Source organism: Pelodiscus sinensis, chromosome 18 (assembly GCF_049634645.1).
Source record: "Pelodiscus sinensis isolate JC-2024 chromosome 18, ASM4963464v1, whole genome shotgun sequence".
NCBI lineage: Eukaryota > Metazoa > Chordata > Testudines > Trionychidae > Pelodiscus > Pelodiscus sinensis.
This window is the reverse complement of record NC_134728.1, coordinates 10882157-10902641: the sequence shown is the minus strand read 5'-3', so window position 1 is coordinate 10902641 and position 20485 is coordinate 10882157. Positions and strand designations below refer to the sequence as shown.

At 43.5% G+C, this 20485-nt stretch overlaps 1 long non-coding RNA gene across 6 annotated transcripts in view; it reads right to left on the bottom strand.

Annotated features, from left to right (window-relative positions):
• Positions 1-1573, bottom strand: part of LOC142818789 (uncharacterized) — a 133498-nt gene extending 131925 nt beyond the window's left edge. For all 6 annotated transcript variants that reach the window (XR_012896434.1, XR_012896437.1, XR_012896438.1 and 3 more), the window contains exon 1: positions 1434-1573. This is a non-coding gene — a long non-coding RNA (uncharacterized LOC142818789). The remainder of the gene's footprint in view (positions 1-1433) is intronic.
• Positions 1574-20485: the final 18912 nt, after the last annotated feature.

The following is a 20485-nucleotide window of genomic DNA, read 5'->3' as shown; positions in this document are numbered from 1 at the left end:
CTCTTTGGGATAGCCTCCCACTAAGCCATAAGAGAGGTATCACTGAGGCTGCCCCTGCCTTCTATCTCTATCTTGCCTGGCTACTGTCAGGCTCTCTTTGTGAGGTCACCACCTCCCCACCATCTTTCTCCAATAGGCTGAGATCCTGAAACAGGCTTTTGTGATGTCAGTGCCAAAGCCACACACCCTCTCCCCCAAGGCTGATGTCCTGCCCTTAGCCAGCTCTTTGGGACTCATTGACTGATCAGAATAAAGTGCTCTCAAATGAGCTACAGACCAGCAATTGCTCATAGTCATTATTCAGCAAGTATTTGAGAAGAACTGTCACATTAGAGAGAATCAGGAACTGTGCAGAGACAATAATTGCAGAGAAGCAGCACAATCAATCAAATACATGATTGCTTGTGAGATACTCATTTTGTCTTAAAGAGAACAAAAGGACCTGAATCTTTCCTGTCAATAGACACCTGCTCAGCCAATCATTATCAAGCCTCTGAGAGCTGGGAGACAGAGGGGTCTCAGCAGAAGTCCAAAATAATCGTCCAGGTCTCCATCAGACAGGATCAGTCTCAGTGTACTCTTTGAGCCCCATATCTTTGTGAGGGCCTCCCATAGTGACAGACAATCCCACTGAGACACACACACACCTCTCTCTTTGGTGGAGGCAGGGAGGAATGGAAAAGGGGGAAAAGAAGCAAAAGAAAAAGAGAAATAAGGAGGGAAGGAGGAAAGAGGAAACCTAAAAGGACAAATTCCCTATGCCCCACAGTGATTCTACGGGGCAAAGCCCTTGGTAAGAAATCAGATCACCTTAACCTAATGATTTCTAGAATTCAGCTGGTACCAGGTGGATCAGACTGAACTGGTTCAAAACCTCTCTGAGGGTATGTCTACACTACCCTCCTAGTTTGAACTAGGAGGGTAATGTAGGCATACCGCACTTGCAAATGAAGCCGGGGATTTGAATTTCCCGTGCTTCATTTGCATAAGCCAGGCGCCGCCATTTTAAAATCCCGGCTCGTTCGAACCCCGTGCCGCGCGGCTACACGCGGCACGGACTAGGTAGTTCGGATTAGGCTTCCTAGTCCGAACTACCGTTACTCCTCATTCCACTCCTCATTACTCCTCGTGGAATGAGGAGTAACGGTAGTTCGGACTAGGAAGCCTAGTCCGAACTACCTAGTTCGTGCCGCGTGTAGCCGCGCGGCACGGGGTTCGAACGAGCCGGGATTTAAAAATGGCGGAGCCCGGTTTATGCAAATGAAGCCCGGGAAATTCAAATCCCAGGCTTCATTTGCAAATGCGGTATGCCTACATTACCCTCCTAGTTCAAACTAGGAGGGTAGTGTAGACATACCCTGAAGCTCTTACCTTCTAAACAGGGACTACAATTACAGTAGCAGGAAAGGAGAAAATGCTGATGTGGTTCTTACTCGTGCTCACGTGCATTAATTCTAATTCTCTCTCTGTCCCCAAGGAGAGACTTTGAAAAGGCACCTTGCTCCTGTAAAGGCATGGAAATCTCTGAGGTTCACTTTGCCTTGCCCCTATGCAGCTGAAGTCAGGGTCTCTCTATCAAGTCATCAACTCCCCACCACTGTCACCCAGTAGGCTGAGGTCTTGCAACAGGCCTTTGTGATGTCACTGGCACGCTGACCTGTCCTTTGTAAGTCTGGTGTCCTGACCCTGGCCAGCCCCTTTGGAAATTTGAGCAGCTTCCCCGGATCATCCCACTTCAGGGCCGGCCCACAACATTTTGGCACCTGAGGTGGGGAGCTCATATGATGCCCCCGTGCCTCCTTGCTACGCCAGCAGCAGACAACATTTTCTACACTCTGGGTTCTAGTGGTGCCCCCCCACAGTCTGGCACCTGAGGCGGCCACCTCAGTTCACCTCATGGTAAGACCAGCCCTATCCCACTTAATGACAATTGAGTCTGGGGCTCTAGTTAATTGCACAGTAAAGCCCCAGAGGCTGCTCCCTATGCTACACTGTTTTTCATTAATTAGTAGACTATAAGGCTATGTCTACACTGTGCCGTTTTGTGCAAGAAATATTCAAATGAGGCTAAGCATGGAATATCACTGAGCCTCATTTGCATAATTAATGAGTGGCTGCTTTTTGCACAAGAGCCTTTTGCACAAAAAGGAGCCATCTACACTGTTCCTTTTTGTGCAAAAACCCCCTCTTGCACAAGAGCCGTTCGTCATGAAAAAAAATGCAGAGGCCTGTTGTGCAAAAAGCAGCCTCTCATTAATTATGCAAATGAAGCTCAACGATATTCCACGCTTAGCCTCATTTGAATATTGCTTGCACAAAACAGCTCAGTGTAGACTTAGCCTAAGACCAGAAAGGACCATTAGAGCATTGAATCTGATCCCTGCATATCCCAGTGCTCCTGTACATCATAGTAGATAAGTTTTGATCTAATCACACTAGAAAGGCATCTAGTCTTCATTAGAAGACATAAAGAAATGGAGAGAGACTCCATCACTTGCTTTGGTAGTTTGTCCAGATGGTGATTCATGCTCACTGTGAAATATTTATGCCTTATTTCTAAGATCAATGTGTTTCTTTTCACCTTCCAGCCCCTGGTCTTGTTCTGCCTTTTTCTGCGACATTAAACAGCCCTTTAATACTTTACATTTTGTCTCTAAGAAGATATCTTGACACTTCAATGAAATCACCTCTCAGCCTTCTTTCGTAGATTGGGCTCCTGTCAATAACTCACAAGAAGGTGTTTTTCTTCAGCCCTCAAAACGTGGAGCTCTTTGCTGCCCCAGCTCCTGTGAGCCATCGTCCACCTGCCTTCTGTCTGTGCCAAAGTTAGGAGGTCTTTAAAGTGGACAAGGACAACTTGAGCAGAAGTGATTTTCAGGGCAAGTGCAGAGAGATCCTGAAGCAAAAGAACTCAGGTTCCCTAACATTCCATATGATCAGCCAATCTCTTTCAGGGACTTTCCTTTAGCTCAGAATTACAAGAAAACTTGTTTGTGCCCACAGCAATGCCCTATTGTGGCTATTAAATCCCCCCATCATGCACCTTCTTTTGGACCCCACAAATTCCACACAGATAATCCCCTATCCAAGCTGTAGTTCACAAGGGCTTAGTGCCAGTGCCACATGGTGATACTTTTGCACCAGCCAGCTCTGAAACCAGACGTCATATTCTTGCAAGCAGGCAGGTGATGGCATGTGGACACAAATAGCAGAAGGAAAGAGGTGCTTATGCTTTTCATTTGGATATGCAGGCCTGTGATGAGGTGGACTAAGCCTCAACACCCCATACAGGAGGCCAGAGGTCTTGCCTCACCCTCTCCCAGTAAGAGGAGCAGAAGAAAGGTCCCCCAGGCAGGATAGAGTGGCTGTCTCCACAGTGGCCAATCAGGGCCCAGCAGAGCTGTATAAAAGAAGCTGCTGGGCTGGGGCCTGGCAATTCCTCATAGTAGCTTGACCCAGGCAGTTCTAGATACCGTCTGGGAGAACAGCAGCACTATGGACAGCTCCAAGTATAAGCTGAACTTTAGACCTGGATGAGGCTCCTGTCCGATGGTGGAAGACTGGCCACAAGCTGAATACAAGTTCTGATAGCACCATGGACAGGGCTAGTGGGATCCTAGCCTCAGAACCCTGGGATGACCAGACAGGGCAGCATCGGGAGGAAGTGACCCAGGAAGTACCAGACAGCCAGGCAAAGAGCTTACCCGACATTCCTCTGCCACAGAGTGGCATGCACAAACAGGCGGACCCCATTACAAGGCCCAAAGTCAACTTGGCAGTGCCTTCTACTGGGAAAAAGTCCCCTTCCTGGTCTGTCGGGGAAAATCACCCCCAAGGCCTAGAAAGCACTGCATTATGCCACAGCCTTATGGCATGAGGCTGATGATCTGGTCATTTTCCTCAAGCTGAGTAGGGCTGGTGCTTGGATGAAGGAAAACTGAAGTGCTGATGATTCTAATGGCATGGCTGTCTCTGAGCTAAAACATTCAATCAATGCAGCAGCAGGCGGCAGGGTGTTGCTGGAGGGGCCCTCTCACAAAAGGGTTGTAAAATCCATGGTCCTGTCTGGGATGGAATGCGGTCACAGAAGACCCCTTGAGATTCTTCCCTGTTGTGATGATCATGCCACTGACAGCCACCTTCTTGCTTTCTGGGGCTTTCCTCCACCCTGTCCTCCTGGGCCAGATCCTATGATCTTCCCCAGAGAAGGCACAGAGTTCGAGTTACTGCCCCCTTCCCCAAACATCAGTACAGACTCTGAACTATTTCAGCTCTGGGAGAATGCAGTTCTAGGGCACAGCACTCAGGAAATCAACTCTTAAAAGGGATCAAACCCCCAAATAAATCTGTCTTTCTCTGAGTTAAAATTTTACACAGTGAAAGCTCATTCAGGTAAGCCCCCTTTACCAATAAGGCTATGTCTACACTACAAGGTTTTTGCGGCAGAGAGTATGCTAATGACGGACTCATTAGCATGAGTCACAATGTCATTAGCATATTTTCTGCCAATGCTTTTTGTGCAAGGGGTTTTTGTGCAAAAAGAAGCAGTGTAGTGTTAGTTCAAGATCCTTATGCCTCTCTGGGATCCTGCACAAACGGGTTTTTTTGTGCAAAACGGAAGCGGCTACACTGCTACGTTTTGCACAAAAAACCCTTGTGCAAAAAGCATCGGCAGACAATATGCTAATGACATTGCGACTCATGCTAATGAGTCTGTCATTAGCATACTCTCTGTCACAAGAACTTGTAGTGTAGACAAAGACTCAAAGAGGAATATGCACACTGGTTGTTTCCCCCAGGTAGCAATTATTTACACTGGGCTTGATGATAAACAAAAGTGTTTTATTAAATATAAACAGTAGGATTTAAGTGTTGGCGAGTGAAAATAGACAAATCAACATACATTATGAAATTAAAATACCTTCCCCCACCTCCGCTGCTTAACAAGTTCCAATACATTAAAACTTATTGCAAACAGGTTCTAACTCTAAAAGGATGTTCTTCGCCTAGCCATAATTTTCAGGTCAGAGTCTCTTTTACCTTGACCTGGATTCCTGGCTCTCTTTTTGGGTATGCCATGCCAGCTAAAGACAATGGCCTGATAACTTCCCCTCACTTAAATAGTCTTTCCCCAGAGGTGGGAATCCTTTGTTTTCCATTCCACCTTCGGTGGAAAATTACCTGGTCAAAATGGAATCCCAGTACCAGGTGGTATGGTCACATGTCTTATTAGTCCAATCACCTTGGGACCTACAGAGCAAACAGTCATTAAGGCTTCAGGGGCATTGGTAATGACTCATCAGCACATTTAAAACTATCAACAGTCTCATACTTCATATTTCCAACTTTACACACACAAACAATACATGCATCAAAATAAGATATACAGATCCAGCAGATTGCAATGTTAAAATTGAAAGGTTACATGAGGTATTTTGTCCAAAGAATCTTTGAGTTATGTATATTTATATTTATAAGCCAAATTTGATAAAGCATGGGGAGGGAGGATGGTCACACTGATCCTTTGTGGCCATGGTGAGTGAAGGGAGTCCCGTGGCTGATGATGGGGCTGAGTGTGCAAGGCTGGTGGGCAGGCAAAGCTGAGGCATGCAGGGATGGCTGCTCCCCCTGCTGGCACGTCAGTGCAGTCACTGTTGCATGCCAGCTTTTGGGCAGCAGGCTTCTCCTACCTCTGCCCCTTTTCCAGCCAGCACAGGCTGGCAGCTGCAATGGCTGGTAAGTGCGGGCAGGCAATGGCTGGTTACATGTCACCTCTGCTGCCTACCCATTGGTCCTTTACATGCTTCCCCTCTTGGGGTATGTCTACACTACGGATTTTTTTTTTTTTTTTGAAAAACAGCCATTTTTCTGAAAAAACTTCAATTATGTCCACATTGAAATAATGTTCTTTCAAAAGAAAATCAAAAGAATAGAGGGGTTTTTCCAGCATTGGTAAACCTCTTTCTACACGAAAGAAGCCTTTTTCCAAAAGAGCTGTTTCAGAAAAAGGTGTGTGTGGATGGGGAAGAAGGAGTTCTTTCAGAAGAAGAGGAGAGAAGAAAAAGCACAGATGCCCTGCTGGTCACTCTGTCCATCATAATCACAGTTTAAATGTGAGAGAGTGTACATTTAGTGTGGGTGCTATCTTTCCAAAAAGCAGATCGCTTTTTCGATGCGCTTTGGCAGTGTGGATGTGCTCTTTCTGAAGAAGTTTTTTTGCAAGATCTCTTCTGGAAAAGCTTCTTCTGAAGGAAGCCTGCAGTCTAGATGTAGCCTTGCTGTCCTCTCCCTGCTTTTCCCATTCACCCTCCCCCGAGTCCCACTGCTCCTCCATATCCCCCTCCTAGCAGGGTATGTTCCACTCCCGGTGCTGTGTGAAGAACTAGCCACTGGTCGAGTTGTTCAGCTCACTAACAGGGTGGCTGGCCAGCTCCCTCCTTCCCTCACTGCTTCTGGCTGGGCTGGCACCCAGGGAAAGTACAAACCCTCTGGCCTAGGGCCCTGGGCAGGAAGAGCCAAGCCCTGAATATGCCAAAGCCTCTTACAACACTGGCATGTGGTACCATGTCTTCCCCTTGGCTAGCTGCTGGAGTGATGGGGAGGAAGCTATTTCCATCTTGGTTGTGACCTGACTCTGCGGATCCACAGTCAGGGGTTCTTAGCACCCTCTTCACATGCTGTTCTTCACTCTGGGTCCTGCCCGCAGAGAGTGCAAAGCTGCTCTGTCCCCTAAGCACCCTCCCCTGTGGGGAAAGGGAGGGAAGAGATGACCCCAGGAAAAACATGGGCCAGGTCATCCCTCCCCCCATACCCACTCCCATTCCCCTGAAAGTAGCGCCTGTCCCTTCCCCCCTTCACCACACTGAAAGGCTGCTGCTGGCCATGCTCAGGTGTGACACCTGCCAGAAATCTGGGAAGGGGGACATGTGACCCTGAGTACCCCTCACACATTGCCTTGAGAAGACACGGCATCAGGTACCAGGGAGAGAACACTGGGCAGGGAAGGTTGGACCAGGTCTGTCAGTCCCTGTGTGAGAGATGAGTACGCAAATGTGTGTGTGTCACCTACCCCCGTGCAACCCATAAAGATAAGAATGTAAATAAAAAGACTCCAGCTACACAGTATTTCTTTTCAACAGAGACGCAGTCAATTTGATGTTAATTTGAATGTTTGCACTGCATAGTTCTGATGGCTTGCCATTGCACTCACTTGAACATGAGTGATTTTACCAGGTGTCCCATATTCAGCATACGAAAATATGGCCATCCTCTCACTCGCCTTCCCTTGCGGAAAGGACCTTTATATAACTCTTACCCAGAGGCCATCCTGTAATTATTTGAATACTTGAAAGCAAAGCCAAGCACAGGTGGGCACTATAGCTTGAGTTCTGATTGAATCTTGTGCCATGAAAGCAGAGGACAGATTGTGCTAATGGTTTTTACAATAGTCACGATGGCTACGTCTAGACTGGCATGATTTTCTGCAAATGCTTTTAACGGAAAAGTTTTTCCGTTAAAAGCATTTGCAAAAAAGAGCGTCTAGATTGGCACGGATGCTTTTCCGCAAACGCACTTTTTTGCGGAAAAGCGTCCATGCCAATCTAGATGCGGTTTTGCGCAAGAAAGCCCCGATCGCCATTTTCACCATGGGGTCTTTTTTGCACCAAACATTTTTTAGCTGTATAAACTGGCCCTTTTGCACAAAAGCATTTCTGGAAAAGGGCTTTTGCCCGAACGGGAACGTCAAAGCATTTGCACAAGAAGCACTGATTTCGGACAGTAGAACGTCAGTGCTTTTGCGCAAAATCAAGCGGCCAGTGTAGACAGCTGGCAAGTTTTTGCACAAAAGCAGTAACTTTTGCAGAAAAACTTGCCAGTCTAGATGCAGCCATTATGTATAGGGACCAGGGGTATGTCTACACTACCCCGCTAGTTCGAACTAGCGGGGTAATGTATGCATACCGAACTTGCTAATGAAGCCCGGGATTTGAATCTCCCGGGCTTCATTAGCATAAAGCTGGCGCCGCCATTTTTAAAAGCCGGCTAGTGCGAACCCCGTGCCGCGCGGCTACACGCGGCACGGGCTAGATAGTTCGAACTACGTAGCCATTCCGAACTATCTGTACTCCTCGTTCCACGCAGCATAATGGCTGCGTCCACGAGGAGTACAGATAGTTCGGAATAGCTACGTAGTTCGAACTATCTAGCCCGTGCCGCGTGTAGTCGTGCGGCACGGGGTTCGCACTAGCCGGCTTTTAAAAATGGCGGCGCCCGGTTTATGCAAATGAAGCCCGGGAAATTCAAATCCCGGGCTTCATTAGCAAGTTCGGTATGCATACATTACCCTGCTAGTTCGAACTAGCGGGGTAGTGTAGACATACCCTAAGATATTATTAAATAATGGACACCCTTTCAGAATAAGGAAGATAGCGGGCGATTGTAATATGGTGCATATTGCTCCATCGTGAGTATCTGTTATAGCAAGTCCTCCCCCTGTGTCTGGGCTGCAGTGAGGCTAGGTCTCTTGCAGCCCAGGCTGAATAGTGGGTTTCCGTAATGGCTCAGGCTTTATGCTCTGCACAGCTCTAGTTCAGTTCTCAATGTGAAGTAACAAGCCTTTCTCCACACACCCCACCTTTTTTGTCTATTTTTGTTTCCCCAATGTAGGCCAATACTCTTATTGGAACTTCTTCCCAGAATGCATTTCTGGGCAGGAGGTGGGCCTTGAAATGTGGAGACATACCAATGCAGCCTTAAAGAGGCCATTTGCAGCCAGTTGTTCCTTGCATTAGATCTCACTGTGATAGCTGGTAAGAACTTTTAACTTCCCTAACGTTCTCTGGTTCATATTCCTGGGGCAGTAGCATGTTCTTATACATACGTATCCAACAGGCCTGTTGATGGGGAGAGGGGCAGTTGCTCCAGAAGCCGGTGATTCTAAAGGGCCCAAGATCCAGCTGCTGCCACTACTGCTGCACTTGGAGCCCCAGACTCTTTAGAATCGCTGCCAAAGTGGCAGTTCTGAGAGCCAATGGGAAAGAATCATGTGGTCTGGGTGGTGCTGAGGGCTGGCTGCTCCAGACACACCCCTTCTACCTGAGGCCCTGCCCCTTCCAGGAGTGTGCAGCTGGGCCCCCCACATTACCCAGGGACCTGGCAATCCTGTCAGCTCCCCGCCACTCAAGATAAATTACAAGGGGGAGTTTCAGGAGGAAGAATGTAATTATCCAAGCTGTCACTGAGGCATGGCACAGCAGCTAATGCCCTCTCCTTTGCAAAAAGGCACTGTGGGATCTTTGCCCACAAGTTACCAGTGTTTTACAATTAATTCCAAAGATGGACCCTCCCGCTGTCTACCCCTGTTAATATCAGGATGGGCCTCTGGTTCAAAACTGATTTGGAACCTAACCAATTAAGAATGTATATTGGAGGGACTAACTGACCAAGACAGCAAAAAGGCTCAAAAAATGTTCCTTTTTCACCGTGCATCAAAAAGTCACAGAAAACTGGAAAAAAGCCTTTTATTTCTCCTTAAAGGCACATGGATTATGGGTCCAAAAGTTTACTGTTTAAAGCTCAGATTTTCACTAACTGCCCACTTGAACACCATTTGATTTTTTTTCAGTTTGCTATCAAACACTCCAGAAGCTGAGTGGTTTGGGGCTTCCTCTCCTTCCTCCACTTTCTTTCTCTAAGTATTCTGCTTTGAAGATTTTAGCTTTTATTCTTCTACTACACTTTCTGGGTATTGGTAATAAGGGTCAGAACCTTCACAGGTTCACTCTTCTCCTGTGAAAATGCCATGAGAAAGCACTTCTTTTCTATCTAGCAGAAGTTCTGTAGCCTAGAAGCCATAAGAGCCAAACACAAGGGGGTTCAGGCAGAAAGCAGATCAAAACACATGAGGAGAGATTAGTGTCAGTTTATATTTGAGCTGAAAACCAGAATCTTTTTATTCTATTTATAGGAAAAGGTGTTCAAACTTCAAACCAAAAGTTGAGCCAATGTTTAGAAAATTATGTTTATTGATTAAATTCCTATGGTTTTCAGGAGGGCTAAGATTAAGCTCCAAGTCCAGACAGCTGAAATTAACATACCCCTGATCAAATTAATTCTTCCAGTCTCGCCATTTTGTTTATATCTGCAAAATATTCTAGTTTAGAAGTGCAGTATCCATCTGACCACACAGACTTCTCAGCCATGGGAAAAGAATGAATCTTCAGGCAGGTTGTCAGTATTTCATCCTTTATACTACAAAAGAGATTTCCTAGTGGTTAATGCTGATGCTTTTTTAGGATCATTAGAGTGCTCATTAACAGTGGAAATTGGGTTTCCAACTCCCTTGGGTGGCCTTGAAAATCTCAGCATAATGTTTGCGTATATGTGAGATTTTCATTTGGTTGTGTCAATATAAGTAGTGGAATATACCATTAAATAAAAAACACTACTTCTAACTACAATGATCTCATGATGCTAATAAAGGCTGAGCAGGCACACTCATTACTTTGTTAACCATGTTTTTGGTTGTATTATTAACCTGCTATGGATAGATCGATACATTTTACTTGTCTCCCCCCAGTGACATTATGCTGAGACTCTTACTATAGGCCATGACTACATGGTGTAATAGATGTACCCATGGGACTCTTTCGTATACATGTGTGTGCTTGGAAATCTTTGTTTATTATGTGTCCTCCTCTTGCTCCCAACCCTGCTTCCCATGGTGAACAGGTTAATCAGTCAAAGAGCTCACAAAACATACAAAGAATCAATATTCTGCTTTGTTCTTACTCTTTCTGCTATCCTCAGAGGCAGCATTCCTGTACTTCAGATCACAAACCTCCATGCACACCATTCTTTCCTTATTCTTTGTCACTGCTATCTATCTCATCTTTGCTGCACTTCCTGCCTGAAATTCTTTCTGTTTTTCCCTGCGTTTCACCAGATCATTTTGCTCTTCTAAAAGCAGTGGGGGAGGGGGCTGTTCTCTTCTCAGTTCTTATGATTGATAGATTTTTCTAGTTTTCATGCTGCCTTCATGCTGTAATATCTTGTTCACTTTTAAAACTCTCACTTAAAACAACCAGTGAGAATTTTCTCACATCAGTAAAACTCCAGGACAGAAATAGTATATGAGCATTTTTGTTTTGTTCTGTATCTGATAGTAATTTAAACACTAGGTATTTGTTTTATCATTACAAGGAAATTAAATGATTTTTCCCTAGAATCAAACACCAGTTATTAAACACAAAGATATGTAAACTGAGAGCAGCAATCATATACAAACCCTTATTTTTGGGGGTAGTTATTATTCATGTTAATATTGCCGTTGAAGATTTCAAAATCTCGTTCAGTTTACATAGTCTGTGGGGCTTGTTGACATGGGGACATATGAAAAAGTTAATCTGAATTAACAAATGGCTATGTCTACACTGCAGTGCTATTTCCGGATACCAGAGATATCGCAAAATAACTAGCCTGTATCTTAACAGCATGCCCATTATTTCAAAATATAATGGGCTCGCCATTCCAGCATCCCTGTAAAACTCGTTCCATGAGGAGTAAGGGATGTTTCAGAATAGCCAGTTATTTCAAAATTTAGCACTGTGTAGACAGCGCCAAATTATGAAATAAGCTATTTTGAAATTGATTCAAAATAAACTATGCAATATGCATAGCTCAAGTTGCATCGTTTATTTCAAGCTAAGGGTGCAATGTAGATGCAGCCTAAAGGTGTAAATTTGAAGTGAATTAGTTAAATCATTGTGTGAACACCCTGATTCAGAATCAAAGTGAAGTGAATTCAGCTTATTAATTCATTTCCAAGTACTTTTTCCACACAAGATGTATCTAGGCTGTGGAACTCGTTGCCACTAAATATTGTGGTGGACAAAAATATAACTGAATGTAACTGTATCTATATTTGTGTATAAAAAGGAGCTAAATAAGTTCATGGAGGATAGATAGGCCCATCAGTGACTATTAACCAAGATGGTTAAGGCAACACACCCATGTTCAGGATGACCCTAGATTTCTGACAGGCAGAAGTTGAAATTAGAAGACAGGCATGGATCACTCTATGATCACCCTGTTCTGTACAGTCCTCCTTAAATTTTGGTATGGGTCACTGTTGGAGACAGGATGCTGGATGCAATAGACCATCGTCTGACCCAATATGGCAGCTCTTATGTTCATACGTGATCAGAAACACCCCATTATGCAACTAGATGGAAGAAGGAATTGGCAGAAGAAACACACACCCACATGCATACACATACACACACACTGTTCAAAATCAAATGCTCATTTTGAATTAGCTTTTTTTAAAACTTCCTTTGGATAATATTTTCTGCATTCAGCATGGCACATGCCAAAAATTTCACAAAAGAATTAATGTTCCAGTCTCCTGGGAATTAAAACTTTGCCATGGCTTCCACACAGGTGTCTTGACAGATTACAGGAAGATAAATATATATACAATGTAATAGTTGCTCTGCATGGGTTAAATGGGTAGTGGGAATATTTTCTCTTTACAAAAAATAAAAATAAAACTGGCTATCTAAAGCTAGTAGGTGGAGGTCAGAAAAACATCTGCCTTATCCACAGGGTACAGTCTTTTACAGCTTGTTGTTGTTCCAAGAATCAATTGAGCATGTAATAAGATGAGCTCCAGTATAGACAAAATGCATGGAACATATTGATTAGAATTTAAGTAAATCTGAACTTGGGAGTGAATATGAGGGGTTGCTGTACACCAGGTATGTGATACATACCTCACAAATTTAGTTCCAAAACACGCAATCCAGAATTTGGACTGCCATATAAGGGACATGATGAAGGCAGCCGTAGATCTCAGGTGGTTGTAAATCCATAAGCATATGTAAGTTTTAGAGTGAATCTCTCTGTGAGTCCATCTGTCTATTTTTCTGTGAGTCCATTTGTTCAAAAAATCCTCTTAAATGGTAAGAGCTAAGACCACCAAATTTACTATGCAGCTTCCTCTTATCCTAACCAAAAGCAAGGTCAGGGTTTTGTTGTGTCAGTAAAAAGAGAAGTGCCTGGAATCTGATTATTTTCCATAACATGGAAAGGGAGGGGGCTGATAGGAGGAGAGCAATACTGCAGAATGACCACCGGGGGCTGCAAGCATAGGGGGACAATTATACTGCAGAGAGATCATTTTGGTCAGTCACACAAGCAGGACAGTGGCTAGCTGAGGACTGGGTTTCACTTTTCCAGCTACTGGACTGGATAAGTGCCCTCCCTGCACAAAACAGTGCTGGACATGGAAAGCTTCCCTATCATTGGCCCCACCATGGTGGCCCTCCCAGGACCATCCCCAGGACCAGGCTGGGCAGCCCAGCCCCCACGCAATAGATGACAGGGATGGGAACTGCAGTGTGGTCTCAGACCAGCTGCAGGAGCCCCCAGAACCCCACCCTCTGGAGCAGCTATAGGTTAGGTGGGTGCAACTAAAGGGCGGGGCCAATTCCCTGGTTAAAATGTATTCTTTGGCTTTTTAGATGTGACATAAACGTTCAGACCTTGTAAGTTGGCTAAAGGTCAGAGAGCTTTGCTAGCTACCCAGTGGGAAGTATGCTTGAGTCATGGAACTTTTGCAAATGAAGTCTCTGAATGCCTCTGACAGAAAGTACAGAATAGATTCTGATGCTCTATCAGGAGAACTAAATCCTTCTTTGTCATTTCGCTATTATTCAATGGATATGTTAACATCTTTTCTAGAAGTTCCCCAAAGTTGGTAAGTGAAAGGTTTGCTGTTACTCAGCTATGGAGGATCATGTCCTCTTTGATAACAGCGGGGGGACTCACTGGGGAGTTCTAAAGACATCTTCCCAGGGTGCAGTGGGTCATCTTATAAAACATACTGCTAAGAACCGTGAGGAAGGGGTAAGTCCAGAAGTTTCTCGTCAATCAAGCAATACGGCAGAAGCTCAGAGCCGGAGTTCTAAGAGTTCAAGTCTATAATTATTTAGCTCTTGAATCTACTTTAGTCTCTGCCAATGCGATTTTTGCAGCTAACACTGTGTCATCTACATCCCTAGAAGTTTCTGTGAAAGCAGCCAGGAAAAACTCAAGCTTCAGCTCCTGTAATTGAACACTGCACATAGCAACAGCAGTTTTAAAATAAACAGATTTAAAACACTAGCTTTTGAGAGAGGGGGAATGTTTACAGGCAAGCTTACAGAAATTTTAACTTAGTGCAATTTTTGTGCCTAATTTTAGATATTCATTTATTGTGTGTGTGTTGGAATTCAGATAACTGTGTCTAAATGGTTTTGATCTCTAAAGTTTCTTAAAATCTGGCCCAGAATTAAAGTCAAAATATAATTATAGGCACCCTACTGTATCTGTGTTGGGAGAATTGTCTTTCATTTTACCAGATCATAAGGCAACCATATAAGGCAATTTGAATGTAATCCAAACTATCATAAGAATGTAAGAATGTAAGAATGGCCAGACTGGGTCAGACCAAAGGTCCATTTAGCCCAGCATCCCATCTTTGGATAGAGGCCAATTTCAGGTGCCCCAGAGTTAATGAACAATGAGGTTTTGGAACAAATAGAAAAACTTAATGTTAACAAATCTCTGGGACCGGATGGCATTCATCGAAGGGTTCTAAAAGAACTAAAATGGGAAATTGCTGAGCTATTATCTGTGGTTTGTAACCTATCCTTTAAATCGGCTTCCGTACCTAATGACTGGAAGGTAGCCAATGTGACATCAATATTTAAAAAGGGCTGTAGAGGCGATCCTGGCAATTACAGACCGGTGAGTCTAACTTCAGTTCCGGGCAAATTAGTCAAAACAATAGTAAAGAATAAAATTGTGAAGCATGTAGAAGAACATAATTTGTTGGACAAATTCGACAACTAGTTCGAACTAGCGGGGTAATGTAGGCATACAGCATTTGCAAATGAAGCCCGGGATTTGAATTTCCCGGGCTTCATTTGCATAAGCGGGGAGCCGGCATTTTTAAAACCCCGCTGGTTCGAACCCCGTGCAGCGCGGGCTACACGGGGCACGAACTAGGTAGTTCAAACTAGGCTTCCTAGTTCGAACTACCGTTACTCCTCATGAAAGCCTAGTTCGAACTACCTAGTTCGTGCCCCGTGTAGCCGCGCTGCCCGGGGTTCGAACCAGCGGGGTTTTAAAAATGGCGGCTCCCCGCTTATGCAAATGAAGCCCGGGAAATTCAAATCCCGGGCTTCATTTGCAAGTGCGGTATGCCTACATTACCCTCCTAGTTCGAACTAGGAGGGTAGTGTAGACATACCCTTAGAGTTCTTTGAAGGGATTAACAAACATGCGGACAAGGGGGATCCAGTAGATATAGTATACTTAGATTTTCAGAAAGCCTTGAGAAGGTCCCTCACCAAAGGCTCTTGTGTAAATTACATGGCCATGGGATAAGAGGGAAGGTCCTTTCTTGGATTGAGAACTGGTTAAAAGACAGGAAACAAAGGGTAGGAATAAATGGTAAATTTTCAGAGTGGAGAGGGGTAACTAGTGGTGTACCCCAAGGGTCAGTCCTGGGACCAATCCTTTTCAACTTATTCATAAATGATCTGGAGAAAGGGGTAAGCAGTGAGGTAGTAAAGTTTGCATATGATACAAAACTGTTTAGGATAGTCAAGACAGAAGCAGACTGTGAGGGACTCCAAAAAGATCTCACCAAACTGAGTGATTGGGCAACAAAATGGCAAATGAAATTTAATGTGGATAAGTGTAAAGTAATGCACATTGGGAAAAATAACCCCAACTATATGTACAGTATGATGGGGGCTAATTTGGCTACGACAAATCAGGAAAGAGATCTTGGAGTTATCGTGGACAACTTCTCTGAAAACTTCCACGCAGTATGCAGCGGCGGTCAAAAAGGCAAATAGGATGCTAGGAATAATTAGGAAAGGGATAGAAAATAAGACACAGAATATCTTACTGCCCCTGTATAAAACTATGGTACACCCACATATTGAATACTGTGTACAGATGTGGTCTCCTCACCTCAGAAAAAGATATTTTGGCCTTGGAAAGGGTCCAGAAAAGGGCAACTAAAATGATTAGGGGTTTGGAATGGGTCCCATATGAGGAGAGGTTAAAGCCACTGGGACTTTTCAGTTTAGAAAAGAGGAGACTGAGGGGGGATATGATAGAGGTATATAAAATCATGGAGAGGGCCGATAAAGAAAAGTTATTTATTAGTTCCCTAAATAGAAGAACTGGAGGACACCAAATGAAATTAATGGGGAGCAGGTTTAAAACTAATAAAAGAAAGTTCTTCTTCACACAGCGTGTAGTCAACCTGTGGAGGAGGCTGTGAAAGCTAGTACTATAATAGAGTTTAAAGAGAAGCTAGATAATTTCATGGAGGTTAGGTCAATAAAAGGCTATTAGCCAGGGGATAAAATGGTATCTTTGGCCTCTGTCTGTCAGAGGCTGGAGAGGGATGGCAGGAGACAAATCGCTTGATCATTGTCTTCGGTCCACCCTCTCTGGGGCACTTGGTGCTGGCCACTGTCAGTAGACAGGATACTGGGCTAGATGGACCTTTGGTCTGACCCAGTACAGCTGTTCTTATGTTCATATGTAACATAAAAAATAAACATCAAGTGATCCCTCCTGTGATACCCATTCCCAGCTTCCGACAGAGGCTAGAGATACCATTCCTACCCATTCTGGCCAATAACCATGAATTTATCTAGTTCTTTTTTTAAGCCTGTTAGGGTATGTCTAGACTACATGGCTCCGTTGACAGAGCCATGTAAATTATGTTTCTAGACATAGCAAAATGAAGTGGAGATTTAAATAATCACCACTTCATTCACATCAAAATGGCTGCCGCGCTGTGCCGATCAGCTGTTTGGTGGCATAGCGTGGTAGTCTGGACGCGCTGTGGTCGACAAGAGAAGCCTTTGTCAACTGCCCCGTTATGCCTCGTGGAAAGGGCTTCCTTTGTCGACCGTGGAGCGTCCAGACTACCGCGCTGTACCGCCAAACAGCTGATCAGCACAACACAGCAGCCATTTTGATGTAAATGAAGCGGTGATTATTTAAATCACTGTTTCATTTTACTATGTCTAGTAAACTAATCTACATGGCTCCGTCAACGGAGCCATGTAGTCTAGACATACCCTTAAAGTCTTGGTCCTCACACATCCTCTGGCAATGAGTTTCACAGGTTGATTGTGCATTATGTGAAGAAATACTTCTTTTTGTTTGTTTTAAATCTTCTACCTCTCATGAATTGCAAGGTGAATTTGCTACACAAATTGTGTATCTTATTTCAAAACTATTTTGAAATAGCTATTTTGAAATGTGGTGTGTCTACACAGCACCAAATTTTGAAATAACAAGCTATTCTAAGCCTTCCCTTATCCCTCATATCTTGTTGCTATAAACAGCAAAAATCTGGTTGAAAATTTAACATAAACACTTATTAAAATAGAAAATGGCATTTTGGGAAATAGACATTTTTTGGGGAAAAAACCCTGCTGTTTTCATAAAAAATTGATTTTTTTACTGAAAACCTGAAAAATAAATAAAAAGGGCAACACATAAGTATAGGCTATACAGATTTGTTTATAGCCCAGTTTCAGGCTATAAAGATTTGTTTTCTATTTTTAAATCTTAGTCTTGTTTACATTGGAACCATGCTCTTGAAGCACCTGCAGTGATACCCATGTATCTGAAAGGGTATGTCTACAGTACCCTCCTAATTCGAACTAGGAGGGTAATATAGGCATACCGCACTTGCAAATGAAGCCTGGGATTTGAATTTCCTGAGCTTCATTTGCATGAAACCGGCCGGCGCCATTTTTAAATACCGGCAGTTCGAACCCCGTGCCGCGTGGCTACACGCGGCACGGAGTAGCTAGTTCGGATTAGGCTTCCTAATCCGAACTAGCTGTACTCCTCATTCTATGAAAATGTTTCCCTTTCTTTCACTGGAAAAACATTTTAAGAAAAAGGAAGACAAAGAGAGACAAAGAGTGGGGCTTTTGCCACAAATTTAAAACAAAAAAATAGGAAAGGAAAACTTTGAAAAAAATTGCCATAAACAAAAATGATTTTTTCTATGAAAAAATTCACTGTTATCAAAATCTAATTTTTGGAAATTGTGGTTGATAAAATTTCATCAGTCACATGTAATGTGGATGTTATTCCTGAAATTTTCAAAGAAGTCTTAGAAATTCTGGGAGCTAGAACTTCAACTTCTGAGAAATTCTATCAGTTATCTCTAAAAATCTGGCCTTCAGCTCCTAATTTCTCAGCTCCACGTATCTGGGCGCTTTTGAAAACTGTATTAAGTTCCTATCTGCAACTTTAGGTATCTAAACATCTTATAAAATGTTTGCAAAGTGCCTAATTTGCTTAGGATGTTCTAAACAGCCTATGTTAGGTTCTGTTTCCTCTTATTTGCTACTGTTCTTTATATAATATTAACCATCCTTCTTTAATATCTTAAGAAGGATTGTTTTTAAAGTTGAATAATTTTTCATGTTGTGAAATATTTAATTTAAGCCACTGCTTGTTTTGCTTTTATTAAGAGAGAAGATGGAGAGAAATGAGGAAAAGTGACTGCACCCTACAGACGTTTGATTTATGTACACGATTACATGGACAGTTAATTTTTCAGTGCAATTATTTAACTTTCAGAATTACTTAACTTTCAATGTCTTGTGAACTCGTTTTAGCTGAGCCTCCTCTTATCCTTGAAAAGGGCATTATTGGAAAGAACCCATGCTGGCACATACAATAAATTATTCACAATTCACCATACAGCAGTTTGTATGACACAAGTTCTGGCAAACAGAGAATAACAGTCTTCAAAACGTTTGTTTACAAAGGATTTTCTCAAAGGATGATTTACCGAAAAAAACCTTGCCTAGTGCCAAATCATTGCAATAAGTAGAAGATCACCATGGAAGGACATTTTTATGCAAAAAATGTCACTAGCAAGGACTTCAAATAGATATCCTGGAATCATTTTATAATCTTGAGATTAAAGATAAGAAAGAAAAAAAAGAATGTGAATCAAGACCCCCATCCTCAGCAGGAAGGAAATCCTCTCAGAATATAACATAAGAACGGTCATACTGGGTCAGACCAAAGGTCCATCTAGCCTAGTATTCTGTTTGCTGACAGTGGCCAATACCAGATGCCCCAGAGGGAGATATCACAACAGGTAATCCTCACATGATCCCTCCCCGTCACCCTGTCCAGAGAAACAGAGGCTAGGGACACCATTCCTACCTATCCTGGCTAATAGCCATTGATGGACCTAACCTCCATGAATCTATCTAGCTCTTTTTTGAACTCTGTTAAAGTTCTAGCCTTCACTGCATCCTCTGGCAAGGAGTTCTACAGGTTGACTATGTGCTGAGTAAAGAAAAACTTCCTTTTGTTTGTTTTAAACCTCCTGCCTATTAATTTCATTTGGTGACCCTTAGTTCTTATATTGCGGGACTAAGTAAATAACTTTTCCTTATTCACTTTTTCCATACCAGTCACGACTTTATAGACCTCTATCATGTACCCCCTTAGTGTCCTCTTTTCTAAGCTGATGCTCCTCTAGGTGGCTGTTTTTACAGATAATCCCGATTTATGTGTTTTATTACTTGTTGTGATTGTTGCATGAGACTTAGGATATGTCTACACTTGCAGTTGCCCAAGAAAACTTCTGGGGAACATCTACACTACAGGGAAGGTTGACGCTGCCGTGGTTGATCTTCTGGGGTTCAATTTAGCGGAGCTAATATAGACCTGCTAAATCAAACTCAGTACCAGTACTCCTACTCCTTATGAGTAAGGGAAGTCAATGAAGTGTTTGCCCCTGTTGGCCTCCTGCTGTGTGGATGGCACAGAAACACAATTTAAAATGTCAACTCCAGCTACGTAATTAATGTAGATAGAGTTGTGTATTTGAATTTGACCTTCCACTGTGGTGTAGACTTGGCCTGTCTGTTTGCAGCTGCTTAACACCCTAACCCTTTGTGAACAACAAAGATTTGCTGCAGCAAATACACGTGTGAATGTTTCTTTGTTGGCAGGAGCACTCTGCTGCCAACACAGCAAAACCTGCTCGGAAGCATTTTGTTAGCAACAGTGCTGAGAAACAATCTTCACACATGCTGACTTTTAGCAACAGGGCTGTGTTGCCACAATCTTGTCACTAAAAGCTCCAAAGTCACTTAGCTTATTTTGAAAACTTTATCTAACATCCCACTGTTCCCCTCTGAAACCAGTGCTCTCCACCGGCAAAATCCTGCCACACCGTTTTCCCACTGGCTTCAATGGGCCGTGTGTGTATCTTTACCATCATCCACAGGAGGGTAGCATAACTTTGACAGGGGACTCCTCTGGGGCTTTGCCAAAAGAGCAGTGTTGTCTTGAAGTCATCATTGTCAGTCCAAGTTGAGTCTCAAGTCACTACAGCTCAAGTTTCAAGTTGAGTCTCGAGTCC